The sequence below is a fragment of the Symphalangus syndactylus genome, chromosome 6 (genome assembly GCF_028878055.3).
Source record: "Symphalangus syndactylus isolate Jambi chromosome 6, NHGRI_mSymSyn1-v2.1_pri, whole genome shotgun sequence".
Classification (NCBI taxonomy): Eukaryota; Metazoa; Chordata; class Mammalia; order Primates; family Hylobatidae; genus Symphalangus; species Symphalangus syndactylus.
The window spans coordinates 5,636,390-5,649,669 of NC_072428.2; positions in this window are offsets into that span (position 1 = coordinate 5,636,390).

The following is a 13,280-nucleotide window of genomic DNA, read 5'->3' on the forward strand; positions in this document are numbered from 1 at the left end:
CTTAGCGCTCCGAATGTCCACTTGCATTTTCTACAGAAAGAGTGTTCAGAACTGCTCAATCAAAAGTATGGTTTAACTCTGTTAGCTTAATGAACATATCAGAAATAAGTTTCACACAATGCTTCTGTGTAGTTTTTATTTGAAGATATTATTTTTCCCAATAGAGGCCTCTTAGCGCTCAGAATGTCCAATTGCAGTTTCTACAGAAAGAGTGTTTCAGAAAGGCTCAATCAAAAGTAAGGTTCAACTCTGTTAGTTGAATGCACAGAACAGAAAGTAGTTTCATACAATGCTTCTGTGTAGTTTATATTTGAACATATTATCTTTTCCACTATTACCCACTTAGCGCTACGAATGTCCAGTTGCATTTTCTACAGACAGAGTGTTTCAAAACTGCTCAATCAAAAGTATGGTTTAACTCTGTTAGCTGAATGCTCAGATCAGAAACAAGTTTCACAGAATGCTTCTGTGTAGTTTATATTTGAATATATTCCTTTTTCCACTACTACCCTCTTAGCGCTCCAAATGTCCCGTTGCATTTTCTACAGAAAGAGTGTTCAGATCTGCTCAATCAAAAGTATGGTTTAACTCTGTTAGCTGAATGCACAGATCAGAAAGAAGTTTCACCGAATGATTCTGTGTAGTTTATATTTGAAGACATTCCTTTTTCCACTATTACCCTCTTAGCGCTCCGAATCTCCACTTGCATTTTCCACAAAAAGAGTGTTTCATAACTGCTCAATCAAAAATATGTTTTATCTCTGTTAACTGAATTTACAGATCAGAAATAAGTTTCACAGAATGCATCTGTGTAGTTTTTATTTGAAGATATTCTTTTTCCCAATGTAGGCCTCTTAGCGCTTAGCATGTCCCATTGCAGTTTTTACAGAAAGAGTGTTTCAGAACGGCTCAATCAAAATTAAGGTTCAACTCTGTTAGTTGAATGCACAGAACAGAAAGAATTTTCACAGAATGCTACTGTGTAGTTTATATTTGAATATATTCCTTTTTCCACTATTACCCTCTTAGCGCTCCGAATGTCCACTTGCATTTTCTACAGAAAGAGTGTTCAGAACTGCGCAATCAAAAGTATGGTTTAAATCTGTTAGCTTAATGAACATATCAGAAATAAGTTTCACACAATGCTTCTGTGTAGTTTTTATTTGAAGATATTATTTTTCCCAATAGAGGCCTCTTAGCGCTCAGAATGTCCAATTGCAGTTTCTACAGAAAGAGTGTTTCAGAAAGGCTCAATCAAAAGTAAGGTTCAACTCTGTTAGTTGAATGCACAGAACAGAAAGAAGTTTCATACAATGCTTCTGTGTAGTTTATATTTGAACATATTCTTTTTTCCACTATTACCCACTTAGCGCTACGAATGTCCAGTTGCATTTTCTACAGACAGAGTGTTTCAAAACTGCTCAATCAAATGTATGGTTTAACTCTGTTAGCTGAATGCTCAGATCAGAAAGAAGTTTCACAGAATGCTTCTGTGTAGTTTATATTTGAATATATTCCTTTTTCCACTACTACTCTCTTAGCGCTCCAAATGTCCAGTTGCATTTTCTACAGAAAGAATGTTCAGATCTGCTCAATCAAAAGTATGGTTTAACTCTCTTAGCTGAATGCACAGATCAGAAAGAAGTTTCACAGAATGATTCTGTGTAGTTTATATTTGGAGACATTCCTTTTTCCACTATTACCCTCTTAGCGCTCCGAATCTCCACTTGCATTTTCTACAGAAAGAGTGTTTCAGAACGGCTCAATCAAAACTAAGGTTCAACTAGTTTAGTTGAACAAACAGAACAGAAAGAAGTTTCACACAATTCTTCTGTGTAGTTTTTATTTGTAGACATTCTTTTTCCCATTATAGGCCTCCTAGCGCTGAGAATGTCCAATTGCAGTTTCTACAGAAAGAGTGTTTCAGAAAGGCTCAATCAAAAGTAAGGTTCAAGTCTGTTAGTTGAATGCACAGAACAGAAAGAATTTTCACAGAATGCTACTGTGTAGTTTATATTTGAATATATTCCTTTTTCCACTATTACCCTCTTAGCGCTCCGAATCTCCACTTGCATTTTCTACAGAAAGAGTGTTCAGAACTGCGCAATCAAAAGTGTGGTTTAACTCTGTTAGCTTAATGAACATATCAGAAATAAGTTTCACACAATGCTTCTGTGTAGTTTTTATTTGAAGATATTATTTTTCCCAATAGAGGCATCTTAGCGCTCAGAATGTCCAATTGCAGTTTCTACAGAAAGAGTGTTTCAGAACGGCTCAATCAAAAGTAAGGTTCAACTCTGTTAGTTGAATGCACAGAACAGAAAGAAGTTTCATACAATGCTTCTGTGTAGTTTATATTTGAACATATTCTTTTTTCCACTATTACCCACTTAGCGCTACGAATGTCCAGTTGCATTTTCTACAGTCAGAGTGTTTCAAATCTGCTCAATCAAAAATATGGTTTAACTCTGTTAGCTGAATGCTCAGATCAGAAAGAAGTTTCACAGAATGCTTCTGTGTAGTTTATATTTGAATATATTCCTTTTTCCACTACTACGCTCTTAGCGCTCCAAATGTCCAGTTGCATTTTCTACAGAAAGAGTGTTCAGATCTGCTAAATCAAAAGTATGGTTTAACTCTGTTAGCTGAATGCACAGATCAGAAAGAAGTTTCACCGAATGATTCTGTGTAGTTTATATTTGAAGACATTGCTTTTTCCACTATTACCCTCTTAGCGCTCCGAATCTCCACTTGCATTTTCTACAAAAAGAGTGTTTCATAACTGCTCAATCAAAAATATGCTTTATCTCTGTTAACTGAATTTACAGATCAGAAATAAGTTTCACAGAATGCATCTGTGTAGTTTTTATTTGAAGATATTCTTTTTCCCAATGTAGGCCTCTTAGCGCTTAGCATGTCCAATTGCAGTTTCTACAGAAAGAGTGTTTCAGAACGGCTCAATCAAAAGTAAGGTTCAACTCTGTTAGTTGAATGCACAGAACAGAAAGAATTTTCACAGAATGCTACTGTGTAGTTTATATTTGAATATATTCCTTTTTCCACTATTACCCTCTTAGCGCTCCGAATCTCCACTTGCATTTTCTACAGAAAGAGGGTTCAGATCTGCTCAAACAAAAGTATGGTTTAACTCTGTTAGCTGAATGCACAGATCAGAAAGAAGTTTCACAGAATGATTCGGTGTAGTTTATATTTGGAGACATTCCTTTTTCCACTATTACCCTCTTAGCGCTCCGAATCTCCACTTGCATTTTCTACAGAAAGAGTGTTTCAGAACGGCTCAATCAAAACTAAGGTTCAACTAGTTTAGTTGAACAAACAGAACAGAAAGAAGTTTGACACAATTCTTCTGTGTAGTTTTTATTTGTAGACATTCTTTTTCCCAATATAGGCCTCCTAGCGCTCAGAATGTCCAATTGCAGTTTCTACAGAAAGAGGGTTTCAGAAAGGCTCAATCAAAAGTAAGGTTCAACTCTGTTAGTTGAATGCACAGAACAGAAAGAATTTTCACAGAATGCTACTGTGTAGTTTATATTTGAATATATTCCTTTTTCCACTATTACCCTCTTAGCGCTCCGAATCTCCACTTGCATTTTCTACAGAAAGAGTGTTCAGAACTGCGCAATCAAAAGTATGGTTTAACTCTGTTAGCTTAATGAACATATCAGAAATAAGTTTCACACAATGCTTCTGTGTAGTTTTTATTTGAAGATATTATATTTCCCAATAGAGGCCTCTTACCGCTCAGAATGCCCAATTGCAGTTTCTACAGAAAGAGTGTTTCAGAAAGGGTCAATCAAAAGTAAGGTTCAACTCTGTTAGTTGAATGCACAGAACAGAAAGTTGTTTCATACAATCCTTCTGTGTAGTTTATATTTGAACATATTCTTTTTTCCACTATTACCCACTTAGCGCTACGAATGTCCAGTTGCATTTTCTACAGACAGAGTGTTTCAAAACTGCTCAATCAAAAGTATGGTTTAACTCTGTTAGCTGAATGCTCAGATCAGAAAGAAGTTTCACAGAATGCTTCTGTGTAGTTTATATTTGAATATATTCCTTTTTCCACTACTACTCTCTTAGCGCTCCAAATGTCCAGTTGCATTTTCTACAGAAAGAGTGTTCAGATCTGCTCAATCAAAAGTATGGTTTAACTCTGTTAGCTGAATGCACAGATCAGAAAGAAGTTTCACCGAATGATTCTGTGTAGTTTATATTTGAAGACATTCCTTTTTCCACTATTACCACCTTAGCGCTCCGAATCTCCACTTGCATTTTCTACAAAAAGAGTGTTTCATAACTGCTCAATCAAAAATATGCTTTATCTCTGTTAACTGAATTTACAGATCAGAAATAAGTTTCACAGAATGCATCTGTGTAGTTTTTATTTGAAGATATTATTTTTCCCAATGTAGGCCTCTTAGCGCTTAGCATGTCCAATTGCAGTTTCTACAGAAAGAGTGTTTCAGAACGGCTCAATCAAAAGTAAGGTTCAACTCTGTTAGTTGAATACACAGAACAAAAAGAATTTTCACAGAATGCTACTGTGTAGTTTATATTTGAATATATTCCTTTTTCCACTATTACCCTCTTAGCGCTCCGAATGTCCACTTGCATTTTCTACAGAAAGAGTGTTCAGAACTGCGCAATCAAAATTATGGTTTAACTCTGTTAGCTTAATGAACATATCAGAAATAAGTTTCACACAATGCTTCTGTGTAGTTTTTATTTGAAGATATTATTTTTCCCAATAGAGTCCTCTTAGCACTCAGAATGTCCAATTGCAGTTTCTACAGAAAGAGTGTTTCAGAAAGGCTCAATCAAAAGTAAGGTTCTACTCTGTTAGTTGAATGCACAGAACAGAAAGAAGTTTCATACAATGCTTCTGTGTAGTTTATATTTGAACATATTCTTTTTTCCACTATTACCCACTTAGCGCTACGAATGTCCAGTTGCATTTTCTACAGACAGAGTGTTTCAAAACTGCTCAATCAAAAGTATGGTTTAACTCTGTTAGCTGAATGCTCAGATCAGAAAGAAGTTTCACAGAATGCTTCTTTGTAGTTTATATTTGAATATATTCCTTTTTCCACTACTACGCTCTTAGCGCTCCAAATGTCCAGTTGCATTTTCTACAGAAAGAGTGTTCAGATCTGCTCAATCAAAAGTATGGTTTAACTCTGTTAGCTGAATGCACAGATCAGAAAGAAGTTTCACCGAATGATTCTGTGTAGTTTATATTTGAAGACATTCCTTTTTCCACTATTACCCTCTTAGCGCTCCGAATCTCCACTTGCATTTTCTACAAAAAGAGTGTTTCATAACTGCTCAATCAAAAATATATTTTATCTCTGTTAACTGAATTTACAGATCAGAAATAAGTTTCACAGAATGCATCTGTGTAGTTTTTATTTGAAGATATTCTTTTTCCCAATGTAGGCCTCTTAGCGCTTAGCATGTCCAATTGCAGTTTCTACAGAAAGAGTATTTCAGAACGGCTCAATCAAAAGTAAGGTTCAACTCTGTTAGTTGAATACACAGAACAGAAAGAATTTTCACAGAATGCTACTGTGTAGTTTATATTTGAATATATTCCTTTTTCCACTATTACCCTCTTAGCGCTCCGAATGTGCACTTGCATTTTCTACAGAAAGAGTGTTCAGAACTGCGCAATCAAAAGTATGGTTTAACTCTCTTAGCTTAATGAATATATCAGAAATAAGTTTCACACAATGCTTCTGTGTAGTTTTTATTTGAAGATATTATTTTTCCCAATAGAGGCCTCTTAGCGCTCAGAATGTCCAATTGCAGTTTCTACAGAAAGAGTGTTTCAGAAAGGCTCAATCAAAAGTAAGGTTCAACTCTGTTAGTTGAATGCACAGAACAGAAAGAAGTTTCATACAATGCTTCTGTGTAGTTTATATTTGAACATATTCTTTTTTCCTCTATTACCCACTTAGCGCTACGAATGTCCAGTTGCATTTTCTACAGACAGAGTGTTTCAAAACTGCTCAATCAAAAGTATGGTTTAACTCTGTTAGCTGAATGCTCAGATCAGAAAGAAGTTTCACAGAATGCTTCTGTGTAGTTTATATTTGAATATATTCCTTTTTCCACTACTACTCTCTTAGCGCTCCAAATGTCCAGTTGCATTTTCTACAGAAAGAGTGTTCAGATCTGCTCAATCAAAAGTATGGTTTAACTCTGTTAGCTGAATGCACAGATCAGAAAGAAGTTTCACAGAATGATTCTGTGTAGTTTATATTTGGAGACATTCCTTTTTCCACTATTACCCTCTTAGCGCTCCGAATCTCCACTTGCATTTTCTACAGAAAGAGTGTTTCAGAACGGCTCAATCAAAACTAAGGTTCAACTCTTTTAGTTGAACAAACAGAACAGAAAGAAGTTTCACACAATTCTTCTGTGTAGTTTTTATTTGTAGACATTCTTTTTCCCAATATAGGCCTCTTAGCGCTCTGAATGTCCAATTGCAGTTTCTACAGAAAGAGTGTTTCAGAACGGCTCAATCAAAAGAAAGGTTCAACTCTGTTAGTTGAATGCACAGAACAGAAAGAAGTTTCATACAATGCTTCTGTGTAGTTTATATTTGAACATATTCTTTTTTCCACTATTACCCACTTAGCGCTACGAATGTCCAGTTGCATTTTCTACAGACAGAGTGTTTCAAAACTGCTCAATCAAAAGTATGGTTTAACTCTGTTAGCTGAATGCTCAGATCAGAAAGAAGTTTCACAGAATGCTTCTGTGTAGTTTATAATTGAATATATTCCTTTTTCCACTACTACGCTCTTAGCGCTGCAAATGTCCAGTTGCATTTTCTACAGAAAGAGTGTTCAGATCTGCTCAATTAAAAGTATGGTTTAACTCTGTTAGCTGAATGCACAGATCAGAAAGAAGTTTCACCGAATGATTCTGTGTAGTTTATATTTGAAGACATTACTTTTTCCACTATTACCCTCTTAGCGCTCCGAATCTCCACTTGCATTTTCTACAAAAAGAGTGTTTCATAACTGCTCAATCAAAAATATGTTTTATCTCTGTTAACTGAATTTACAGAATAGAAATAAGTTTCACAGAATGCATCTGTGTAGTTTTTATTTGAAGATATTCTTTTTCTCAATGTAGGCCTCTTAGCGCTTAGCATGTCCAATTGCAGTTTCTACAGAAAGAGTGTTTCAGAACGGCTCAATCAAAAGTAAGGTTCAACTCTGTTAGTTGAATGCACAGAACAGAAAGAATTTTCACAAAATGCTACTGTGTAGTTTATATTTGCATATATTCCTTTTTCCACTATTACCCTCTTAGCGCTCCGAATGTCCACTTGCATTTTCTACAGAAAGAGTGTTCAGAACTGCGCAAACAAAAGTATGGTTTAACTCTGTTAGCTTAATGAACATATCAGAAATAAGTTTCACACAATGCTTCTGTGTAGTTTTTATTTGAAGATATTATTTTTCCCAATATAGACCTCTTAGTGCTCAGAATGTCCAATTGCAGTTTCTACAGAAAGAGTGTTTCAGAAAGGCTCAATCAAAAGTAAGGTTCAACTCTGTTAGTTGAATGCACAGAACAGAAAGAAGTTTCATACAATGCTTCTGTGTAGTTTATATTGGAACATATTCTTTTTTCCAGTATTACCCACTTAGCGCTACGAATGTCCAGTTGCATTTTCTACAGACAGAGTGTTTAAAAACTGCTCAATCAAAAGTATGGTTTAACTCTGTTAGCTGAATGCTCAGATCAGAAAGAAGTTTCACAGAATGCTTCTGTGTAGTTTATATTTGAATATATTCCTTTTTCCACTACTACTCTCTTAGCGCTCCAAATGTCCAGTTGCATTTTCTACAGAAAGAGTGTTCAGATCTGCTCAATCAACTGTGTGGTTTAACTCTGTTAGCTGAATGCACAGATCAGAAAGAAGTTTCACAGAATGATTCTGTGTAGTTTATATTTGGAGACATTCCTTTTTCCACTATTACCCTCTTTGCGCTCCGAATCTCCACTTGCATTTTCTACAGAAAGAGTGTTTCAGAACGGCTCAATCAAAACCAAGGTTCAACTCTTTTAGTTGAACAAACAGAACAGAAAGAAGTTTCACACAATTCTTCTGTGTAGTTTTTATTTGTAGACATTCTTTTTCCCAATATAGGCCTCTTAGCGCTTAGCATGTCCAATTGCAGTTTCTACAGAAAGAGTGTTTCAGAACGGCACAATCAAAAGTAAGGTTCAACTCTGTTAGTTGAATGCACAGAACAGAAAGAATTTTCACAGAATGCTACTGTGTAGTTTATATTTGAATATATTCCTTTTTCCACTATTGCCCTCTTAGCGCTCCGAATGTCCACTTGCATTTTCTACAGAAAGAGTGTTCAGAACTGCGCAAACAAAAGTATGGTTTAACTCTGTTAGCTTAATGAACATATCAGAAATAAGTTTCACACAATGCTTCTGTGTAGTTTTTATTTGAAGATATTATTTTTCCCAATATAGGCCTCTTAGCGCTCAGAATGTCCAATTGCAGTTTCTACAGAAAGAGTGTTTCAGAAAGGCTCAATCAAAGTAAGGTTCAACTCTGTTCGTTGAATGCACAGAACAGAAAGAAGTTTCATACAATGCTTCTGTGTAGTTTATATTGGAACATATTCTTTTTTCCACTATTACCCACTTAGCGCTACGAATGTCCAGTTGCATTTTCTACAGACAGAGTGTTTCAAAACTGCTCAATCAAAAGTATGGTTTAACTCTGTTAGCTGAATGCTCAGATCAGAAAGAAGTTTCACAGAATGCTTCTGTGTAGTTTATATTTGAATATGTTCCTTTTTCCACTACTACTCTCTTAGCGCTCCAAATGTCCAGTTGCATTTTCTACAGAAAGAGTGTTCAGATCTGCTCAACCAAAAATATGGTTTAACTCTGTTAGCTGAATGCACAGATCAGAAAGAAGTTTCACAGAATGATTCTGTGTAGTTTATATTTGGAGACATTCCTTTTTCCACTATTACCCTCTTAGCGCTCCGAATCTCCACTTGCATTTTCTACAGAAAGAGTGTTTCAGAACGGCTCAATCAAAACTAAGGTTCAACTCTTTTAGTTGAACAAACAGAACAGAAAGAAGTTTCACAAAATTCTTCTGTGTAGTTTTTATTTGTAGACATTCTTTTTCCCAATATAGGCCTCTTAGCACTCAGAATGTCCAACTGCAGTTTCTACAGAAAGAGTGTTTCAGAACGGCTCAATCAAAAGTAAGGTTCAACTCTGTTAGTTGAATGCACAGAACAGAAAGAAGTTTCATAAAATGCTTCTGTGTAGTTTATATTTGAACATATTTTTTTCCACTATTACCCACTTAGCGCTACGAATGTCCAGTTGCATTTTCTACAGACAGAGTGTTTCAAAACTGCTGAATCAAAATTATGGTTTAACTCTGTTAGCTGAATGCTCAGATCAGAAAGAAGTTTCACAGAATGCTTCTGTGTAGTTTATATTTGAATATATTCCTTTTTCCACTACTACGCTCTTAGCGCTCCAAATGTCCAGTTGCATTTTCTACAGAAAGAGTGTTTCAGAAAGGCTCAATCCAAAGTAAGGTTCAACTCTGTTAGCTGAATGCACAGATCAGAAAGTAGTTTCATACAATGCTTCTGTGTAGTTTATATTTGAACTTATTCTTTTTTCCACTATTACCCACTTAGCACTACGAATGTCCAGTTGCATTTTCTACAGACAGAGTGTTTCAAAACTGCTCAATCAAAAGTATGGTTTAACTCTGTTAGCTGAATGCTCAGAAAGAAGTTTCACAGAATGCTTCTGTGTAGTTTATATTTGAATATATTCCTTTTTCCACTACTACTCTCTTAGCCCTCCAAATGTCCAGTTGCATTTTCTACAGAAAGAGTGTTCAGATCTGCTCAATCAAAAGTATGTTTTAACTCTGTTAGCTGAATGCACAGATCAGATAGAAGTTTCACAGAATGATTCTGTGTAGTTTATATTTGGAGACATTCCTTTTTCCACTATTAACCTCTTATCGCTCCGAATCTCCACTTGCATTTTCTACAGAAAGAGTGTTTCAGAACGGCTCAATCAAAACTAAGGTTCAACTCTTTTAGTTGAACAAACAGAACAGAAAGAAGTTTCACACAATTCTTCTGTGTAATTTTTATTTTTAGACATTCTTTTTCCAAATATAGGCCTCTTAGCGCTCAGAATGTCCAATTGCAGTTTCTACAGAAAGAGTGTTTCAGAACGGCTCAATCAAAATTAAGGTTCAACTCTGTTAGTTGAATGCACAGAAAAGAAAGAAGTTTCATACAATGCTTCTGTGTAGTTTATATTTGAACATATTCTTTTTTCCACTATTACCCACTTAGCGCTACGAATGTCCAGTTGCATTTTCTACAGACAGAGTGTTTCAAAACGGCTCAATCAAAAGTATGTTTTAACTCTGTTAGCTGAATGCTCAGATCAGAAAGAAGTTTCACAGAATGCTTCTGTGTAGTTTATATTTGAATATATTCCTTTTTCCACTACTACGCTCTTAGCGCTCCAAATGTCCAGTTGCATTTTCTACAGAAAGAGTGTTCAGATCTGCTCAATCAAAAGTATGGTTTAACTCTGTTAGCTGAATGCACAGATCAGAAAGAAGTTTCACCGAATGATTCTGTGTAGTTTATATTTGAAGACATTCCTTTTTCCACTATTACCCTCTTAGCGCTCCGAATCTCCACTTGCATTTTCTACAAAAAGAGTGTTTCATAACTGCTGAATCAAAAATATGTTTTATCTCTGTTAACTGAATTTACAGATCAGAAATAAGTTTCACAGAATGCATCTGTGTAGTTTTTATTTGAAGATATTCTTTTTCCCAATGTAGGCCTCTTAGCGCTTAGCATGTCCAATTGCAGTTTGTACAGAAAGAGTGTTTCAGAACGGCTCAATCAAAAGTAAGGTTCAACCCTGTTAGTTGAATGCACAGAACAGAAAGAATTTTCACAGAATGCTACTGTGTAGTTTATATTTGAATATATTCCTTTTTCCACTATTACCCTCTTAGCGCTCCGAATGTCCACTTGCATTTTCTACAGAAAGAGTGTTCAGAACTGCGCAATCAAAAGTATGGTTTAACTCTGTTAGCTTAATGAACATATCAGAAATAAGTTTCACACAATGCTTCTGTGTAGTTTTTATTTGAAGATATTATTTTTCCCAGTAGAGGCCTCTTAGCGCTCAGAATGTCCAATTGCAGTTTCTACAGAAAGAGTGTTTCAGAAAGGCTCAATCAAAAGTAAGGTTCAACTCTGTTAGTTGAATGCACAGAACAGAAAGAAGTTTCATACAATGCTTCTGTGTAGTTTATATTTGAACATATTCTTTTTTCCACTAGTACCCACTTAGCGCTACGAATGTCCAGTTGCATTTTCTACAGACAGAGTGTTTCAAAACTGCTCAATCAAAAGTATGGTTTAACTCTGTTAGCTGAATGCTCAGATCAGAAATAAGTTTCACAGAATGCTTCTGTGTAGTTTATATTTGAATATATTCCTTTTTCCACTACTACGCTCTTAGCGCTCCAAATGTCCAGTTGCATTTTCTACAGAAAGAGTGTTCAGATCTGCTAAATCAAAAGTATGGTTTAACTCTGTTAGCTGAATGCACAGATCAGAAAGAATTTTCACCGAATGATTCTGTGTAGTTTATATTTGAAGACATTCCTTTTTCCACTATTACCCCCTTAGCGCTCCGAAACTCCACTTGCATTTTCTACAAAAAGAGTGTTTCATAACTGCTCAATCAAAAATACGTTTTATCTCTGTTAACTGAATTTGCCGATCAGAAATAAGTTTCACAGAATGCATCTGTGTAGTTTTTATTTGAAGATATTCTTTTTCCCAATGTAGGCCTCTTAGCGTTTAGCATGTCCAATTGCAGTTTCTACAGAAAGAGTGTTTCAGAACGGCTCAATCAAAAGTAAGGTTCAAATCTGTTAGTTGAATGCACAGAACAGAAAGAATTTTCACAGAATGCTACTGTGTAGTTTATATTTGAATATATTCCTTTTTCCACTATTACCCTCTTAGCGCTCCGAATGTCCACTTGCATTTTCTACAGAAAGAGTGTTCAGAACTGCGCAATCAAAAGTATGGTTTAACTCTGTTAGCTTAATGAACATATCAGAAATAAGTTTCACACAATGCTTCTGTGTAGTTTTTATTTGAAGATATTATTTTTCCCAATAGAGGCCTCTTAGTGCTCAGACTGTCCAATTGCAGTTTCTACAGAAAGAGTGTTTCAGAAAGGCTCAATCAAAAGTAAGGTTCAACTCTGTTAGTTGAATGCACAGAACAGAAAGAAGTTTCATACAATGCTTCTGTGTAGTTTATATTTGAACATATTCTTTTTTCCACTATTACCCACTTAGCGCTACGAATGTCCAGTTGCATTTTCTACAGACAGAGTGTTTCAAAACTGCTCAATCAAAAGTATGGTTTAACTCTGTTAGCTGAATGCTCAGAAAGAAGTTTCACAGAATGCTTCTGTGTAGTTTATATTTGAATATATTCCTTTTTCCACTACTACTCTCTTAGCGCTCCAAATGTCCAGTTGCATTTTCTACAGAAAGAGTGTTCAGATCTGCTCAATCAAAAGTATGTTTTAACTCTGTTAGCTGAATGCACAGATCAGATAGAAGTTTCACAGAATGATTCTGTGAAGTTTATATTTGGAGACATTCCTTTTTCCACTATTACCCTCTTATCGCTCCGAATCTCCACTTGCATTTTCTACAGAAAGAGTGTTTCAGAACGGCTCAATCAAAACTAAGGTTCAACTCTTTTAGTTGAACAAACAGAACAGAAAGAAGTTTCACACAATTCTTCTGTGTAATTTTTATTTTTAGACATTCTTTTTCCAAATATAGGCCTCTTAGCGCTCAGAATGTCCAATTGCAGTTTCTACAGAAAGAGTGTTTCAGAACGGCTCAATCAAAATTAAAGTTCAACTCTGTTAGTTGAATGCACAGAACAGAAAGAAGTTTCATACAATGCTTCTGTGTTGTTTATATTTGAACATATTCTTTTTTCCACTATTACCCACTTAGCGCTACGAATGTCCAGTTGCATTTTCTACAGACAGAGTGTTTCAAAACTGCTCAATCAAAAGTATGGTTTAACTCTGTTAGCTGAATGCTCAGATCAGAAAGAAGTTTAACAGAATGCTTCTGTGTAGTTTATATTTGAATATAT